Source organism: Equus caballus, chromosome 9, assembly GCF_041296265.1.
Source record: "Equus caballus isolate H_3958 breed thoroughbred chromosome 9, TB-T2T, whole genome shotgun sequence".
Lineage (NCBI taxonomy): Eukaryota > Metazoa > Chordata > Mammalia > Perissodactyla > Equidae > Equus > Equus caballus.
This window is the reverse complement of record NC_091692.1, coordinates 51000042-51018771: the sequence shown is the minus strand read 5'-3', so window position 1 is coordinate 51018771 and position 18730 is coordinate 51000042. Positions and strand designations below refer to the sequence as shown.

At 35.7% G+C, this 18730-nt stretch overlaps 1 long non-coding RNA gene across 1 annotated transcript; it reads left to right on the top strand.

The window, feature by feature from the left end:
* Nucleotides 1-12194: 12194 nt before the first annotated feature.
* Nucleotides 12195-17402, top strand: LOC111774969 (uncharacterized). Its single transcript, XR_002810362.2, has 3 exons — nt 12195-14379; nt 15562-15646; nt 17251-17402. It is a non-coding gene; the product is annotated as an uncharacterized lncRNA (long non-coding RNA).
* Nucleotides 17403-18730: the final 1328 nt, after the last annotated feature.

The window sequence follows — 18730 nt, the reverse complement described above, 5'->3', positions numbered from 1 at the left end:
CAGAACACGAGGTCTGGGAACCATCACCCTGAGTCAGTGAAAGTTTGACTCCACATCCACCAAAACTTGACAGAATTTGATTAAGACTGAATTTTAAACTAACTTTGAAAATATCAAAGCATAGAAAATTGCATATATAATGATAAATAAATAGATAGATTGAAGCTTATAGGAAATATGTATCTCCCAATCCCTTAGTTTCAAATCTTGGCCATTGAGATCAAGAAGAATGAATTTTAGGGTATTTAGTTTAGATAGGGACACTCAGAAGAAAGTTTGTTACGTGTCAAAGTAGATATAGTTTCAACCCAGCAAAAGAATCAAAATCTTTAGAAATACAGAGACACGTGTGAAAAATAATTGAAGGAAAGAGGAAAATTATTCCTAAGTAGCAGTTGCAAGCATTGTCATATCTCCTCCTGTCTGTGTGTAGGGCATTAGGTCAGGTATAAGATAATTTCTGCTCCAGCATTAGTCTCAAGCTTAAGAAATGAGAATGAAAGTCTAGAGATGCATATGTTCATAAAACGCTTTTATGGTTTAATATACGCAGTAAACCGTTAGGAGCAGATATTGTCAACTGAACATTTCAGACTTAGCCTGTGGAACTTTTGTACTTACTAATTTGATAGACAAAATTAGAGCCAAATAGGATTTATTGAAAATGGTCAAGAAGAACAATTTTAGTTATAGAAAAATTGAAATGTTTATAGAAACTACTTTGCAAGTCATTTAACCTGAAATTCTGAATTATGTGTTTAATGAGTTGACTGTGAAGGAAGGAGAGTGAAGCTTAGTTGACTTCTGATTCAATTTTTGTACTTTATCCCCCGAAAAAGTTATGATAAATGGGGATATATGCAAAGCACGTAACCCATAATAGACACAAGATGTGAATTCCTTCCCTCATTGTTCGCCTTTCTTTCAGTGACAGATTTAATTACCATTTCTGCAGGCCACACTGTATGGAGGGTCCAGGGGAAAAAGGGAGGCCCAGATATTCTCACTGAGGTATGAGAGGCCAAATAATTTAAAATTACAGTATGTCTCTGTCGGGTGTCAGAGTTACTCTTGGCTTATAAGTTAAGAATTAGCCTATTTAGATGCAGCTGTTTCCACTTAATACCACATGAGTACACTGAATTTCTTGGCTCGATACTTCAGACAGATGAGCTGAAAACTGTCCATGTTGATTTAAGTCGAAGTGAAAGTTTAACCTCAGGATTGATAAAACTTTGTCATTTTGTAATCAAATGAGAAACACCTTTCTCATTATGACATACTCTGTTTCATGTTACCGTTCAAAATAAAAAAAAGAATGTTCTACTGTTTTTCTTACAGAAATAGTAATGCATTTATCCTTTCACCTGTTCTAACTTCAGCAGGGAAGGAGTGAGCAGGACTGTACCCTTCTCGTAAGATGAAAGAGGCAGTTCGTCCCACTGTCAAATCGCACATCGAATTCTCTCAAATTATCCTATCAATTTCATCTCCTTACAATAATTATTCCAAAGTATTGTTCTTGTTTTTTAATTTAACAAAATGATGCAAAGATTATCTGCAATTGGAAATTTGTGAAAATGTCCATGAAAGTTTTGGAAAAAAAATGTAATAAAGGAGGACTTTCTGTACCAAAATTTAATGGGTAAAGTCATTGAAATCAGAAGAAAGAGATTAATGGAACAGAAGACAAAGTGTACAATCAGACCCATGTGTGCATAAGAATATATTGTGTAAAGAAGGTGATATCACTAAATAGCAATGGGAAAACAAGCTATCTTTTGAAAAGTTAAAGGTGAATTAAAGATTTCAAGTGCAAAAATTGAATTACAAGGTGGCTCCCCCAAGAATGAAGGATAAATTTAAAATTTTTAACTTCAAAAATAACCCAAGCCTTAGTTCCATCTCCCTGAAATACTTTTTATTCAACTATTATCCTATACATATTGTTTAATAAAGAAATGTGTGTTCATTATATTTTATGTTCCATTTTGTTTAATATTGTTATGATCTTTCTTAGGCCTATGTAGTATTTCTAGTTATAATTTTAATGGTTATTTTAACACATCTTTTTTGCAGGTATACACAATTCACTGCTAACAGTTTAGTGTAAAGCCTTTTGGAGTTTTTTCCCTTTATTTACAAATATGTATCTAAATATGTGTTTGTTTGTATTTGCCTCACAGACAAAAATGCAGACATTCTCTATATACTATGATTCTTCCTAATTTATTTTTCTGTACACAATGTATTTTGGAAAGAAAATGACCTTTAGAATCACATTGTCTTATTGTGAAATTCAAACAAAAGGCCTGCTACAATTTTTTATTAGGAAGTCAAATTGTAAAGAAATCATTTTTAGTAAATTAATTTCTCGGCTGCATTTAAAAACCTTTCTATTTTACGTTATTTTTTTAAAGAATATACTGTTGCATATTTTTATTTTTACCTGAGATTCTACTTACTTTGATTGCTTAATTTATGCCATTTGCAAGTATTGTTATAATTTTGCCTTGTAATTTAAAATTTTATACTTCTCTCCTTTTTCTGTTATGGTGTCACTTGTATGATATGCATTATGTTTTCAATAATATTTTAATAAAGTTTGAAGGTAAATATCCTATTTATAACATTGTTTATAAATGAGTTAAGGCAATTCACAAACACTCAGAATACCGCAAGATTCAGTTTATGACCATCTAATCAAACATCCTGTAGTTTTGTTTCCTGTTAAGGCAAGAAAAATAGTTTTATGCTGTTTGGTCATGTTTTCTGTTCCCTCATTCTTCATCATTAGTTAAATCAGAAAGTCTTTTTTTTGTCTTTGTTTGTTTTATTTTATTTTAACTGTTTTAGTACTCATAATAATTAGTAGTATCCTTGTCTTTCTAGAGTATTCATAATTACTACTGTTCTATCAGTAATTATATAAATTTCTAGTAATCATGAAGTTTTTATTCATTATTCAACTTCACAATACTTATCCAAAATACTGAACCACCTCTATTTATCCCTGTCCACAGAGTTCTCTTGAGTCTTCTGGAGATCTTTAGGAAAGCTTATACTTGGGTACTAAATATTGCAGATCTAAAAATGTTTTTTCTGTACTTTTATGCACACCTGATAGCTAGATTAAACAAAGTAATCTTTGACTACATACTTTTCTTTTTTAATTCACCTTTTTATTTTGAAATAATTGAACATTCACATGTAGTTGTAAGAAATAATACAGAGAGATCTCGTGTACTCTTTACTAGTTTCTCCCAACGGTAATATCTTGCAAAACTAAAGCACAGTATCACAGCCAGGATGTAGACACTGACACAGTTGAGATACGGAACATTTCCATACCTCAAGGAAGGACCCCTCATGTTGTCCTTTTGTAGCTACACTCACTTCCCTCCTGCTCTCACCTCCTCCTTTACCCCTGGTAACCACTAATCTGTTCTTCATTTTTGTCCTTTCAAGAGTGTTATGAAAATGTATCACACAAGATGTAACCTTTGGAGATTGGCTTTTTTCACTCAGTGTACTTCTCTAGAGATACATCCAGAATGTTGGATATATCAAGTTTCTTCTGTGTTTTTTCCCTAAAAGTTTTATAGTTTTATGGTTAAAGTCAGTGATTCATCCTTGACATCTAATTATTTCCCAAGACATGTTTTTATCTTGGTTTCTGCTTGTTGATTTTCTTCTTTATTTTCTCCCTGACAGGATGAGTTTTCAACTCCAATCATATTCCCTAATATATTGAAAGGCATCTTTCTATTTTTTATGAATTTTTTAGCACTTCTGTTATTCATAGGTTTATGTCTATATCTTTTCTTTTCATTGCTGCATATCCTGCTCCTAGAACAACACCTGGCACATGGTAGGTGCTGTATGATTGCTTGCTAAATGATTAAATAAATGAATATCTTTCACGTTTCCCAGATTATCCGGCATTTTCCTTCTCTGTTATTTTCCCCTGTATTTTATATTTCTCCCTTAGGTTTATATACTATTTTGTTAAATTCATTTTGATAGATTGGACTATGTATTCCAATGATGATGATAACTTGTTTCAAAGACCTTGGTGTTTCTAAAGTATTTTAAGATGGAGTGCAACAGTGTCCCAGAGGAAGGCCAAGGAAGGAGCACAAAGTCTAGTGGTGACCTAATGAAGTCATGAGTTTGGTTTTGTACATGAAGACTAGAAATAAACAAACCCGTTGTGTATCATGGAAGCCATGTTTCTCACTGCAATAGAAAGGAGTTGCAAATATGGAAAGCAAGAAAGCTAGAATGAATCCTTTGACACTGGATTAGAATTTTGGTTTCTTGATTTTTCTAGATAGAGATATAAATACGAAAATATATATTTATATAAATATATATACACACGTGTGTGTGTGTACACATATGTTGTATATGCATGTAGATTTTTGTGTGTGTCTCTGTTCACTGAGAGGGCTTGGGAGTAATGACACTCAATAATAATGCAAACATCTAGTGCTCAAATCTTGGTTTCAAAATGCCATTCTCTGCTAAAAGGAACCAGTGCTCCTTGGAGAAATGGCTAATTGTAAAGCTGGGGCAAGGAAAATACAAGCTGAGCCTGGGTTTTTTGTATTAAAGGAAAGAAGGTGCTCAAAGACTGATAGAACACCTTAAAAAAAACAACACTAAACTAAAACCAGAAGCCACCTTGAAGGGACTCTTGCTGGCCAAATGTGGGACAATTTGAGCACCAACGTAATGATGATAATGTCATAACCCATCGATAAAATAGGAATATATGAGTCCATCCTGAAAAAAAAATTAGTAAATAAATGGAAAAAGAGAAAGCTCTACTTTATAGCGTAGCGCCAACTAATAAATCTAGAAGAAATGATGGAAATAGAAAATCACTATTCAGCAACTGCCATACTTATAGTGGAGAAATCTGGCTGGCACCACCTTTAATCAAGTGCACGTCACCAGAAATGGTACCATCAAAATTGTATTCCACCTGTGTGGTGGCCATGGCGGTCCCCTGCTGAGATCTCCTTGGAGAGAACGTGCTGTGGAGACCATGCTTGGCTGACACTTCCAGATGCTGTCCCCAAGAATGCTGAGGTCACACTTCTCCTAGGCTGCTCTTAACCAATAACTGAGCATGGTGAGGGTACTTGTGCCTGTAATTCCTGCTTGATATGGTATTCTTTTACAGGAAACATTTTATTGGGGGCACCCTATCAGTCTGTCTGAGGTTTCTCAGAATGACACTGCAGTCTGAGGTTCTTCCTTCATTCTCTCCTTTGACAGGTCTAAAGGCTCTCTCTGCCAAGTCCTGCTTCTTCCCCTTTATTCTTCACAGGCGTTTCTCCCAATAAATGTCTTTTGTTGTTTAATCCAACTTGGCATCTGTATCTTGGAAGACCTGAACCGGCACAATCTGATATGATGCAATGAGGAAAAAAAAAAAGCATCGCTTCTGTGATACTTCTGCCAAAAATGTGTAATCTGAATCTCTTCATGGGGAAACACCAGACAAACCCAAACCGAGGCACCTCATACAAAACAACTGCCCTGTAGTCTTCAAAAGTATCAAGATTATGATAATAAAAACTGAAAAACTGTTCCAGGTTGAAGGAGTCTAAAGGGACAAGACAACTAAATGCAGTCTGTCATCCTGGATTGAATCTTTTGGTCACAAAGGACATTATTAAGATAGTTGGAGAACTTGAACTGATTCTTTGTATTAGATGGTAATAACAGTCGTGATGGCAGGAGAGAAAATACTCATTGAAGAATTCAGGGATAATGAATGAATCATCCTGTCCGAAACTGGGTTCAGAAAGATAAAGTTCTTTGCACCATTCCTGCAATTTTCCTGTAAATTTGAAATTCTTACTTTTCAAAAAATAAACCTGATGGAATACGGAGAATGGATTGGAAGAGGCCAAGAAGAAAAGTCTGTAGACAAGTTGGAAGGCTATAGCAGGTGTCCAAATAGGAAAGAGTGGGCCAGCAGGTTTGGCAAGCAAAGATAGATTCAAGGTAAATTTAAGTCATAGAATTAATAGGACTCACTAATGAATTGGATATGGGAGATAAGAAAAGGGGTTATTAAAGGATTTTTTGTTTCTGGCTTTAGCAACTGAGTGGAGGCTAACCGTTCAATGTAGCAAGGAAGACTGAGGGGATAATAACTTTGGAAAGAAATTCAAGACTTCTGTTTTAGGCATGTTGTAACTGAGAAGCCTAGTATTACATTTACACATCAATGAGAAGAGGAAGAGCAGCTAAGGAGACCAATTCTGATGGAACAAATTTAAATAATTACTCATCTATCTCAGACTTCTAAAATGGATTGTAGGTAAGATTCTGCGTGTTTCTCCAAGAGCAAGGCAAGCCAGAGTGCTGTTTGTCAGCTCCTCTCTCAGGTAGTGTTTATACTCTAATTTTCCCTCAGGCTATGTGAGCTGACTATTCCTCCCTTTCAGCATCATCCTCCCTAGTCATAGCGGCTTAAGATATGATGAGCTCTACATCTGCTTTTAAATTTGCACATGCAATAGACTCACTCCTTATAAAACTTTGGGAATTACTCTGTTTCTCCTGGGGCTCATTAGAAGCTTCCTAGAGTTAACAAACAGGTAAGCAACCATTTCCACTGCATACATAAGAGGGAGAAGACTACTCTCATTTTCAGTTCACTATGAGTGTAATCATCAAAGGGAATTGTGGATGAGAGTTTTCTTAAGAAATACATTTAGTTTGAGGCTGCTTAATTATTCTTTCACAAAACATTTTTAAGATTTTTAGCTCTGATCTATCTCTGAAAGATACAAAACTTACATGAATTGATTTTATATATTTTACATGTTTGCTGTTACACAGTTCAATAAAAATAGCTAACTTTCTGTAGACAAAGAGAGATAAAGAGAAAAGGCAGGCCCTTTTGGGTACCCCAGTAGCAGGTGAGTCAGAAAGCAAAAACAAAACTAAATGGACATAAGAACAATTCTTCCTGGGATCAGAAAAAATGGGTGATCTTGATGACATTTCAGCGGGGAGATTTCTAGATGTCACAAATATTTATGGTGACTCCAAGGAATCTATTCCAGTGTCCCGTAGATCATGTACTTTGTATATCCCTACTCAAGATTGTCTTGTACCGTCGCTCTTGAGAAAGCTGATGCTGAAAGACTTGAAGAATCTTACTTGATGTCTGTTTAACAGAAAGAGTTATATCTCAGCTTTGTCATTCACTGGGAGAGGCTTCACTGAATGGACTTTGGCCTTGACTTTTCCCTAGATTCTCCTTCTCTTTGCTCACATTTTATGAGCATAGCTAGCATTCTTGGCTCCTAACCCTCCGAAATGCTAAGAGTGAAATTAGTAGTTGTAGAGTATTGAGTTGCTTGAATGGTATTCACCATGTCACAGAGTGCAAAAGGGGCCAACTGGAGAGTCTCTCTTCCTTGTCTCTAGCCTGTTCCCCATTGCTTTTCTTCTCTTTCCCAGAGTAGAATGGGGACCCAGATGAGGGCTCGGCTGAAGCAGATATATGGAAATAAAATGTTTCACAGTCATAGATTCCTGCTAACGTACATTTCATTCTCTGACTTCAACACCCTTGCTCTCTCAGATGCATTTATCTTTTTCTCTGTCTTGTTCATCATGGTGTTGCCAGCACCTAGAACAGTGCTTAGCACCTAATAGATACATTATAAATATTTGTTGAATGTGACTGGCTTACTTTAGTGAATTTAATAAATAATCAAAATACTGACTTCAAATCATTTTTCACTTCTTATGTGTGATATAAATGCCAGGGAATATAATTTAACATAATTATGTTATACCAAAGGAACTTTCTGTTTCTGAATCACTGAAAACAAGAACATTTGATTTCTTATGAATTTATTAGAAACTTCCTGAATATTTTTATGAGTTCATTAAGAGATATCAGATAGCTCAGTGTAATGAATATGGTTATTAAAGTTTAGAAATTAGTTTTATTACTTTACTTTCAATAGTTCAAATGTTTATATTTTTAAAATCTACTTTTATGTTATAAACTTTCATAAAAATGAGGTAATTTATTGATTAATTGTATTTGTGTATGTGTGTGTGTGCATAAGAAAATGAGTGAATGCACCATTTGTGTCCTTTGCTCAGGTTTTCTAATATGGTGCTTATCTTTTTCTCATTCATATGCAATTGCAATATCCTAACCCTTTGATATTTGAATAAGTATTTTTCATGATTTGTTTTAATTTTATTAGAGTTTTATAGATATCTAAAAGGTTTTAATTAAGCTTTTTATTTTGACATAATTGTAGATTCTCATGTAGCTGTAAGAAATAACAGAGATTCCATGTGCTTTTTACCCAGTTTCTCACAGTGGTAGCATCTTGCATAACTATAGTATAGTTTCACAACCAGGGTACTAATATTGATACAGTTAATGCATAGAATAGTTCTATGACCACAAGGATCCCTCATTCTGCCCTTTTATAACAACAACACTTCTCTCTTGCCCCTACTCCCTGCTTAACCCTGGCAACCATTAATCTGGTCTCCATTACTATAATTTTGTCATTTTGAAAATGTATAAATGGAAATATACAATATGTAATCTTTTAGGAATTGGTTTTTTTCACTCAGCATAATTCTCTGGAGATTCATCCAGATTGTAAATAATTTGAAAAGAATTCAATCTTACTAGTAATTAAGGAAATGTAAATGAAGATGATGATGATACTATTTTGTTAAACTACCAAAGCTTAAACTAACACAGAAAAAGGATAACATACAACAAATGTAACATTATAGGGAAATGTACACTTTCATAAAAACAACAATAATGGTCAATATTGATTGCCTATTTACATGCCAGGCAAAGTTCTAAGCATTTTACCTATATTAAGTTATCTAATCCTCACAACAAGCCTGTGAAGTAATGTCATTATTATCTCCATTTTATAGATGAGCAAACCAAGCATGGCGAGGTTAAAGTAATTTCCCAAGGTCATGGAACTAGTAAATGGCAGAGCCAAGACTCAAACATTTATTTTCTAGCTAATTTTTTTTTTTTTTTTTTTTAGGGAGATCAGCCCTGAGCTAAAATCTGCCACAAATCCTCCTCTTTTTGCTGAGGAAGACTGGCCCTGGGCTAACATCCATGCCTATCTTCCTCTACTTTATATGTGGGATGCCTGCCACAGCATGGCTTGATAAGTGGTGCATAGGTCCGCACCCAGGATCCAAACTGGTGAACCCTGGGCTGCTGAAGCGGAGCATGCTGACTTGACCGCTATGCCACCAGGCCAGCCCCTCCTAGCTAATTTTTTTTAATAACAGGTATGCATTATTTGTAGCATCAAAAATTGATTTGTACACAGTTAAAATGGTGCTCTCTTAAGGTAGCAAGTAAATATTCTAGCATCATAGTTATTTCAATGCTCCACGTCATCTCCTATATCCTACAGTGCCATAGCAACCAATAAAAATTAGTATTACTATCACTACTACAAATTTTAAATAAGTAATTTGTATATTATCTATAATTTTAAAAATATTTTTCCTTTTTGGTTGTTTCCAAAACCTCTGAAATCATGACTATTAATATTTAATGTAATAAAATGTACTATAAAGTAAAATGTATTAACATCTTAGTGTATTTCTCAAATTCTAAAATATATGGGGCATCTACAATAAAACTAAGTTTATATGGCTTATTTTTAAAAAGGGATTATTATTGATGTATAGACACAGATTTTTAGAAATGAGGATACAATAAGTGAACCACCCTGAAAATATCATCCCCCAAAGTGTTTCAAGCATTTTTTATGGAACTAGAAATCCACATTAACTAAATGGGTTCCAAACAATCAAAAGTGTTATGTTCATGATTTCTAAGTGTGTAAATGGCACCTACTAATAATTTATATAGATTATGTTAACAATTTAAATATTGTGTCTACCTTTGTAATAAAATAAAAGCTATTTTATTTGCTAATTTTTCCTCTAATGATAGAAATAATTTAGCAAAAGGCAAAAAGTATCTCTTTTTCATTGAGCTTTTGTCATTATAGTTTATTTGCTCTGTTCTAATAGTGTTCTTATTTCTTTTCCAGTTTTAAAACTTTGTGATATATATATTAATCCAAGGAGGAAGCAAATTATGTGATTGGCTTAACATTACTCAGTTAAAAATAAATTCTTTGTTACTAAACTTAAAAATACTATTTCATGTTTACTATGGCTTGTTGTCTTTAAGTTGTGATAAAAATTACAACAAAGGCATTTATGTTTCCAGGTAAAAAATGTTGCATATATGAACTGAAAATTATTGTCATCATTAAACATGTAACTGGGAAGGTATACTGACAGTCTAGCTAATATTAACACACATACCTCCCAAAAAAGTCACTGAAATGTTTGTGACTCAGAGCACATTTGGACAAATCCTATTTAACATGTTATGTGATATCTCTTGCTTCAGATAAATGGGCTTATTTCTGTCACTAGAAATAGTGACAATAAATGTATCCTTCTGGTATTTTGACCCAAGTGCTTTTAATATTAATGTTGAATATTTGTTCGTCTTGGATTTTATTCTCTTTTTATGCTTGAAATTTATATTATCCAAGAGTAGAATTATTATGTAACTTTTGTAAAGAGATTCTTTTGTAGCAAATTCTCCATAGGTAAAAATATAGACAACTCAAAATAGTTCTAACAGATTTCAGATATGGATTATGTGTTCTGATTTTATCTAGTGGGAATTGAAGTATTAATTAAATTGGCCCTTCTGCCACAGAAATATGGTTCTACATGTAATTGACTGCATGTGATGTTAATTACATGAATAAGGTAGAGATAGAAACTTTGGGAATTAAATTCTATTTAATATTTAAGTATCACTCCTTTGATATTAACAAGTATTCTGTTTAATTCATATATTATAGCTCTTTTCAAGGTAAGTAAAATTTCTTCTTGACTTCATGAAATTCACATTCAAATTTATAAAATTTTCACATTAAGTTATTGCATTGCAAAGCCCATATTATCTTAGATTCTTAGTGAGGAACTAGTGGTATAGTCAAAATAAATAATTTAAGTGATATTTTCTTTAATGTAGAAAATAGGTTCATTTCTGAAATAGAGATCTGTGCTGTAAATCCCGTAAATTAGAACCTGTTTGCCTATTGAATTCTATTGTATATCTGAATTACTCTTTGGAAAAATGTATGCCACAATCTGGTTTAGCTGTGACACTGCTTTTATGAGCAGAGCAGGGAGATTTTCATAGCAACAATGTAGCATTTTTCTCTAGTGACCCACCCACTTATCTCCTGGGAAATTTTTGTACCTCTCTATTCTGTATGTTCTGGCTTACTTATGTTGGAACGTCCCAGGGCTTGAGTACAATGTAACAGCTAACTTTTTGGACCTCCTACTGCATGTCAGGTATAATTCCAGGCACTTTACAGGGATAATCTAACTCTATAAAGTAGAATGTATTAACCCCATTTCCAGATGAGGAAACTGAAGAGCAGAGAGCTCCCGTTGCTGGGAAGTACTTGAGAACACAGTTTGATTCCAGAGCTGAGCTTAGGACCTCTATGCAATGCTGCCTTCTCATTTTCTAGACTAGAGCTCCTCAATCATGAATGGGTTACAAGTGTGCTCAGATATGGGTCCCCTCAGCCTTTGGAGATGCTGGGCAGGACCGGGAGCCCAGCACATCCAGTCTGTTCCTAATGCTGTGAGCAGCTTTATCCATTTCTGCCAGTGTGCTACACAAAGATGATTGTTTTCTACATGTGCCATGATGTGAAAAAGTTCAACAAGCACACTGCCCTAGAGCAAAGAAAATATTTAGAGATAAATATACTAGCTGTGTTTCCTAATTTGCAACTGACAAATAAATTTTCAGATTCAGCAATGCTCTGGCAAGGGATAATTTGTGTACCTTATTTAATTCTACTTTACGTTGCTTCTTGTCCAAGTATTACATATGACGAAAGGTTTGAGAGCAAAGGGTAATAATTTCTTATTGATATTTTGTTATGATTCATATTAATGTTCATAACTTTACATTAGGCAACATTTACCCTAGCTAGAGTTATCATGAAGTCTTTACATCATTAAAACTGAATTTATTTAATTATTCTTGATAAATCATTTTTACTGTTTATGTAAACTGCCTACTTATTAGTTAATCAGAATTGGAAAATGTTTAGGTTTGAATGCTGAGGTAGTACAAAGCACATGGGGGGTGCACAAGGTTAATAAGGGAACGCTTTTGGAAGAAGTAATGCTTGCAAGTTTAAAAAACATGATGGAATAGGTATGCTTGTTGATGAGGAAAGCTGTGGGTTGTTAAGGAGAGCTTGCGCAGCGCTGAAATGACTTTGGAGACTTCACATCACTTCAGTGCCAGAATGAAAGAAAGACAAAATAGTTTAGAATCCCTGGGAACCTTAGAACAGCTCAGGGGAACCCAATTGATAATCTCAACTGGTTTAAATAAAACAGTAGTCACGCATAAACACTTGCACTCAAATGTTTTCATTGAGTTTAAAATGAATTTTCACAGTGCATTAATCATGGATGCTCATCTGGAAGTGTGGTTTGTGGTTTTCCATATTTTACCTCAATAGAAGTTTTCAGCTAGAGATAAACATGTTACAGATAAGCCAAAGAGGAAGAAATTCATTTCCTCTTGATTGCAACAGTCAGAGAATGATTGCCCACTTGTTCGATCTGTTTTAGTACTTTGGTGGCACCATTTTTGGAGCTTTGACTATCTGTTGACTGGTCTGAATATGTGATTACACAAGAAATACCAGGGAGGGGACAGCAAAGGTGACTCTGATGTTGTAAGCTTCACTGACTCAATAATAATGGGCCATTGTCACTGAAAGTATTTCCTCGAAGAGGAGCTGATTGGAGTGGTAAGGATGATGAATTCTTTGGGGAACATGTAGCTCTAAAGGAGCTAGGAGATCCAAGTGGAGATTTCATGAATGTATTTGGAAATACTTGCCTGGAGTCATGTGGAGAGATTAGAACTGGAGGTTTTAAATTGGAAGTCATCTACTCACAGCCGTAGGGGTGAGAAAGACCATCTCTCCAAGGAAAAAAGAAAGATAAACTAAAAGGCCTGATCACATTACCAGGATAACTACCATCACAGGAGGAGAAAGCTGGGCAACAAAGAAGATAGCCATCCTGACCTCCTTGATGTTCCTGAACCCACCAAACATAGCCCCCTCAGGGCTTGTACCTTCCATCTTCACTCTGGAATGTTCTTCCCACAGAGTTAGAGGTGTCCTTTGTGCTCCCATTATACTCTATGTTTCTGATGCTACATTCACCATAGAGTATGACACTTACCTGTTTAGGTTCTTGTCTGACCTGCTACACAATACATATTCATTGAACGAATGAATGGCAGAAGTGGAATGAAAAGAGATTGTGCTCAGCATCACATTTCAGAAATCAACATCTTGGAGTTCTCATAAATTGGTCAGATGACATCTTATTTCAAGGATGCCCATTGTGTGTCAGGCCTTCCTGGAACAAAGACCAGACATTTTTAAACAATGTCAACAGGACTCTCTCCATTTTGGGCTCAGATTTTCTAAGTACTGGCTTCATCTTCAGGCAGGCTTTCTCTAAATGGCAGCAAAGTCAACATTCACTCCACAAAAATGATTCTGTCTCTGCTGAGGTCACTTGCCTACCTCTGTGAAACTAGGGGAGGAGAGGCCTCTTATGGGACTACCCAGGAGAGAGATGGGGACAGTTTTGAAAGCAGAGAATGATATGGGGGCAAAACCAAAAAGTAACAAGTCCATTCTAGAAATCATAAAAGAAGCCATCAAGTGGCATAGCGACCTGAAATAATAGTAAGGAGCAGAAGGAGAAAAGGAGTAAATTCAATCTGCCTCTTCTCCATCTTACTGTCAAAATTACAATCTGCTGTCAGGAGGAAGGATTCTGGGTCCCAGGATTGTCTCTGTTGTCTGTTTGAGGTTCCATAGATGAAGGAGAGTTGAAAAATCATCAGCTGTCAATAAACCCACTTGTCAGCATTAGAATATTTAGCCTCAGTATTTTCATCTTTTCAAACCTTGCTTTTGGTTTGATATGAAAATAAAATATATGAAAACTTTATGCAAACTTCATAAAGTTCTCTAATGTCATATATAAAATGATATCAGTACAGCATGGGCTTTGTAAATAGATCCAGGTTCAAAGCCTGCTCTACCATTTGCAATCTGCGTGAAGCTGAGACAGATGACTTAAGCTTTTGTGTCTCATTCTCTCAGGTACTTACCTTAGGGGTTAAAGGAAAAGCATTTGGAACATTGTCCAGTGCAACAGTCAATACTGGTAGGTATTATTGGCATTATTGTTGTGGTTTAAGAATTGTTTTATTATGGTAAAATATACATAACATGAAACTTACCATTTTAACCGTTGTAAGGTGTGCCTTTAAGTGGCAGTAAGTACATTCACATTGTTGTGCAACTATCACCACCATCCATCTCCAAAACATTTTCATCTTCCCAAACTGAAACTGTACCCATTAAACACTATCTCCCCATTTCTCTCTTCCTCCAATACCCTGATAACCACCGTCCTACTTTCTGTCTCCATGAGTTTGCCTATTCTAGGTACCTCATGTAAATGGAATTATACATTTGTCCTTTCGTGTCTGGCTTATTAAAAAATTTTTTTTAGTTACAAAAGCTAAATCCATATGTTTTAGTCATTGATTCCTGAGGTTCCTGTATTACATGGGCCCTAATAAATATCCCTAAATTCCATCATCTTCTTGCTAGTATCTACTAATTACAGGTACAATCTCACTTGGAGAAAAATAGTCTCCACTGTGCATGCTGTAGATGTCCAATTTGTGTCCACGAGCATCACAGAAGCAAAATTTTTCTTAGGGACTATAAAATCTGAAAATATTTCTGAAAGGTAGCCCTTAAATACTTCGGTGCTTTCATGGTGTATGAGGATACAGTTTTGACAAATAGAAATGGTGAGCAATAGGATATATTGGAGTATATGAGGAAGCCATTTGGTGTAAACCTAATTCAGCCAGACTTGGTTTTTCCAAAAGGGCCTGACATGGCATTGAGCAGGCATTGTATATCTGCATTAAGCATGTCCTATGGCAAGAACAAATGCACTTAGGATAAAGATGCAACTTCCCCCGACATTGGCATTTCCTTAAGGATAAGCATCTCTCCTTAGGCTAGGAACTGATTGCTGTGCTCACCTGTGACCACCTGGCTCTAGACAAAAGATCAGCCACCCTGCATGTCCACTGAGACAGCAGACCTACTACCTGCTGTGTCCATCAATAGCTGTGCCGACAGAGCAGTCTCGTGACTATTGTAAAAGGGACATTTCAATCATATGTGAAACATCCTCTTTGAGGGTATATAACCACTCTGTACACCTCACTGCTTTGGTGCCCTTCTTTCTTTGGGGAAGGAAGGCCCCACGCTATGGTCCTCACATTTTGGCTCAGAATAAACTCACCTAAATTTTCATTTATAGAGTGATTATGGATTATTTGCGTCAACAGTTTTCAGCTTGAGAATCGCAGCTCCTTAGTGATCAGCCTCACGACTCCTCTCCCAAAGTAAGTTATACAGTCAGCAAAATAGACGGAAACAAGCCATAAATATTTATTATTAAAAAATGACGAAGGCCTAAATCAAGAGGTAAGATTAATTATTCAGAAAAAGTTCTATTTTTAAAAAGTTCTCTCACAGATTTGTGGCAATTATGCAACCTATTTCTTTTTATCATGTATGTGAGCTCAATGAGCTACTGCCCTGCCTGGCAAGTCTACATTCCTTCAGTTCTGCATAATAATGCCAATTCCTGGATAAAAAGCAAGAATGGTTAAGTGTGTAACAAGTACCAAGCAAGTTGTTTCTGTAGCAACAAATCACCCACACAAAATCTCTTATGGTTTTTACCTCTTTACTACAATGCAACTCTTTTCAATGCAAATGTGGCTGCATCCATCAAATGGAACGTCCTAAAACTGCTGCTTGAAAATCTGGGAGCAGACTGTTTCTCTTCAGCTCAGCTCCTTTGCACCCTATCTTTCTGCAGTCCATGACCCAGATTACAGTAATTGCTAGTGTATATGCCACTTCTTCTGCTTTCTTTCTACAATCTTGGGCAAGCAATTATCTCTGAACCTGGGCTGTTTCATCTGTAAAACAGGCAGATTTAGACAGCTTGTGAAAATGCCCAGCACAGTGTGTAGCATATAGTAAGGCCCATAGGTACGTATTAGATGTAGGAAAGCCACATGGGAGGATATGTTGTAGTTTTCCAGTCCTTTTTCTCCTTGAGACTATTTTTCATTTCTCTCCCAACAACCATCACAGAGTCTTGCTCCAGTATTTGGGACCTGAAATTTCCACGTCATTTGCCCTTCTGCTAGCAAGGCCTCTGCCTAGCAAAACCTAAGACTGCAGGCTGGGAATCACTGCTCTAGGGATTTAATTATCTTCATCTCATCCAGACTCTTGGCCCTCAGGACTCTGCCTGCTGCTTTGCAGAGCAAGTTTGATAGCCTCCTATCTCTAGCTTTTAAGCATTAAATGAAATGACATTGACTCAGACAGACATTTGAAAGGACACTGTGATAACCAAGAGAGGCAAAGATTCTGCTGAAACAAAAGCGAAAAAAGTGTTTATATTTTACATTAACCCTGGGCTTTTTGTCAGAAAAGGTGATGTTACGTTCAGCATATACTTCTATTTCTTTAAACAATTATGCTAGTATTTTTTGAGTGCTTGCTACAGCCCAGGCCCTGGTGCTAAGCATCTCGCATATATTATTTCAATTAATCTACCCAGCAATACTAGGAGATAGGTGCCACTCATACCTATTTTATAGGTAAGGAAACCAAGGCCTAGAAGGGGTAAGTAATTTGCCTAACTTCACACAATGACTGACAGAACTGAATGAAAAACAGGCCTGCCTGAGAACCCAGTCTGGCCGCCATGCCGGGGTGTTCAGTGGTGTGTTCAAATGCAGTTCCTCGGTACGGGAAAGACAGTACTGCGTACCCCCCAAATCGGGAAGCCTCTGGAGGGCTTGAAATGCTTGTCCTTTTTACTGCACTTTTTGTTCCCCTCTTGTCCTCTTTGTTTTTCTTTTATTGAGGTCCTCAGGTTTAACTTTTTTAATACTAAAATCCATCTGTTCTCTGTTGCTTGCAGTGAGAAACATAAGGCTTCGAGAGGGCCGCACACCGCACATGTCAGAAATTCCCCGTCAAGGGCGTGGCAGCACAACAGGCTGAATCCCTTCAAGGGTAAATGGCGAGCTCAGTGATTCCTGTGGTTGGAATTTTTCTTTTATAATCAAAATAGTAAGAATATTTGATTAATTTTCTGTGAAGCTGTGCCTGTAAATTAAGAATTATGAATGCCCAAATATGCACAATATTTTATTTCTTTAAGTAAGAAATATAGAGTCCATTTGTAGAATTTATTGTCTATATGAAAAAAAATCAGCAATCACTGATCAGATTTCATGTGGGTGATAGCAGCTGTCACCAGAGTGGGTCCACAAGGGAGTGTCTTGGGAAGGTTCTATTTCTTCTATTGGAATTTTGACTTCTATGTTTTTTAGTTCATTATTTTTTAATTTTTATTTTTTATATACTTTATAATGTATATAAATGTTTTAAAATATACATAACATAATTTATATTTGAAATCATGTTCTATGTCCATTATAATATGTTATATATATATATATATATATACACTCACACACACATAAATAAGAAGTACATGTTCAAAACATTTTATTGAATGAAATGAATGATCATAAAAAGCCTGGAGAGCATGGCTGAGAGATCTCTTGAATTATAAAATATTAGGAATTCTCGTGAATTTGAGACTTAAACTTCAAGCTTTCTAAAATAAAATAAGCTTTTTTTTTTTGTAATCCAAACAACCAGAAATTTTTGAAAGATACAGTATTTCCATAAGAAAGAGCTAAACCATAAATAAATATATCAGATGATAAAGTTAAAAGCCCACTTGTAGGATATACCAGGTTCATCTACATTAATGTATATGACGATTAAAAGCCATAATAGCATCCTTGGGGCTTTGCAAAATTTTTATCCTCTAGCCTAAACTGTCTTAATTGCCTCTTGTCTAAAAGTAAGATAATATATAGTGCCAGTTATTGGTAAATTATTCTTTTTCAAGTTGGTTGCCTACACTTTCAGTGGCTCCATTTGTCCTGATGTGACCTACAAGATTTTCTAGTATTCTGATGGTATCCAATCCTACCTCATCGCTCTCCCCAACTCTCCTCCAAGTCTGTGCTACGTTCACTTCTCTTAACAATTTTCCTGCCTTTGGACATTTGCAGGATCCTTTTCCTTTTCATGAGAGAAAATCCCTTCCCTGTCTTTTGCCTGGCTGACCTCTTCCCACCCTTTCAGTCTCAGCTAGAATATTTTTCCTTCTCCAAAGTTCATATTAGTTGCTTCTGCTGTGTGCTCCGAGGCATCCTGTACTCTTCTATCCTTTAACATTTATGACATTGCATATTTAGATATCTGTCTTGCAACCCTAAATTTGTAATACTCACCTCACATTTCTGGCATATTGGACTATCCGATCACAATTCCCTGGACCCAGGTCTGGATGGAGAAATAATGGGGCGTGACTGAAGCCT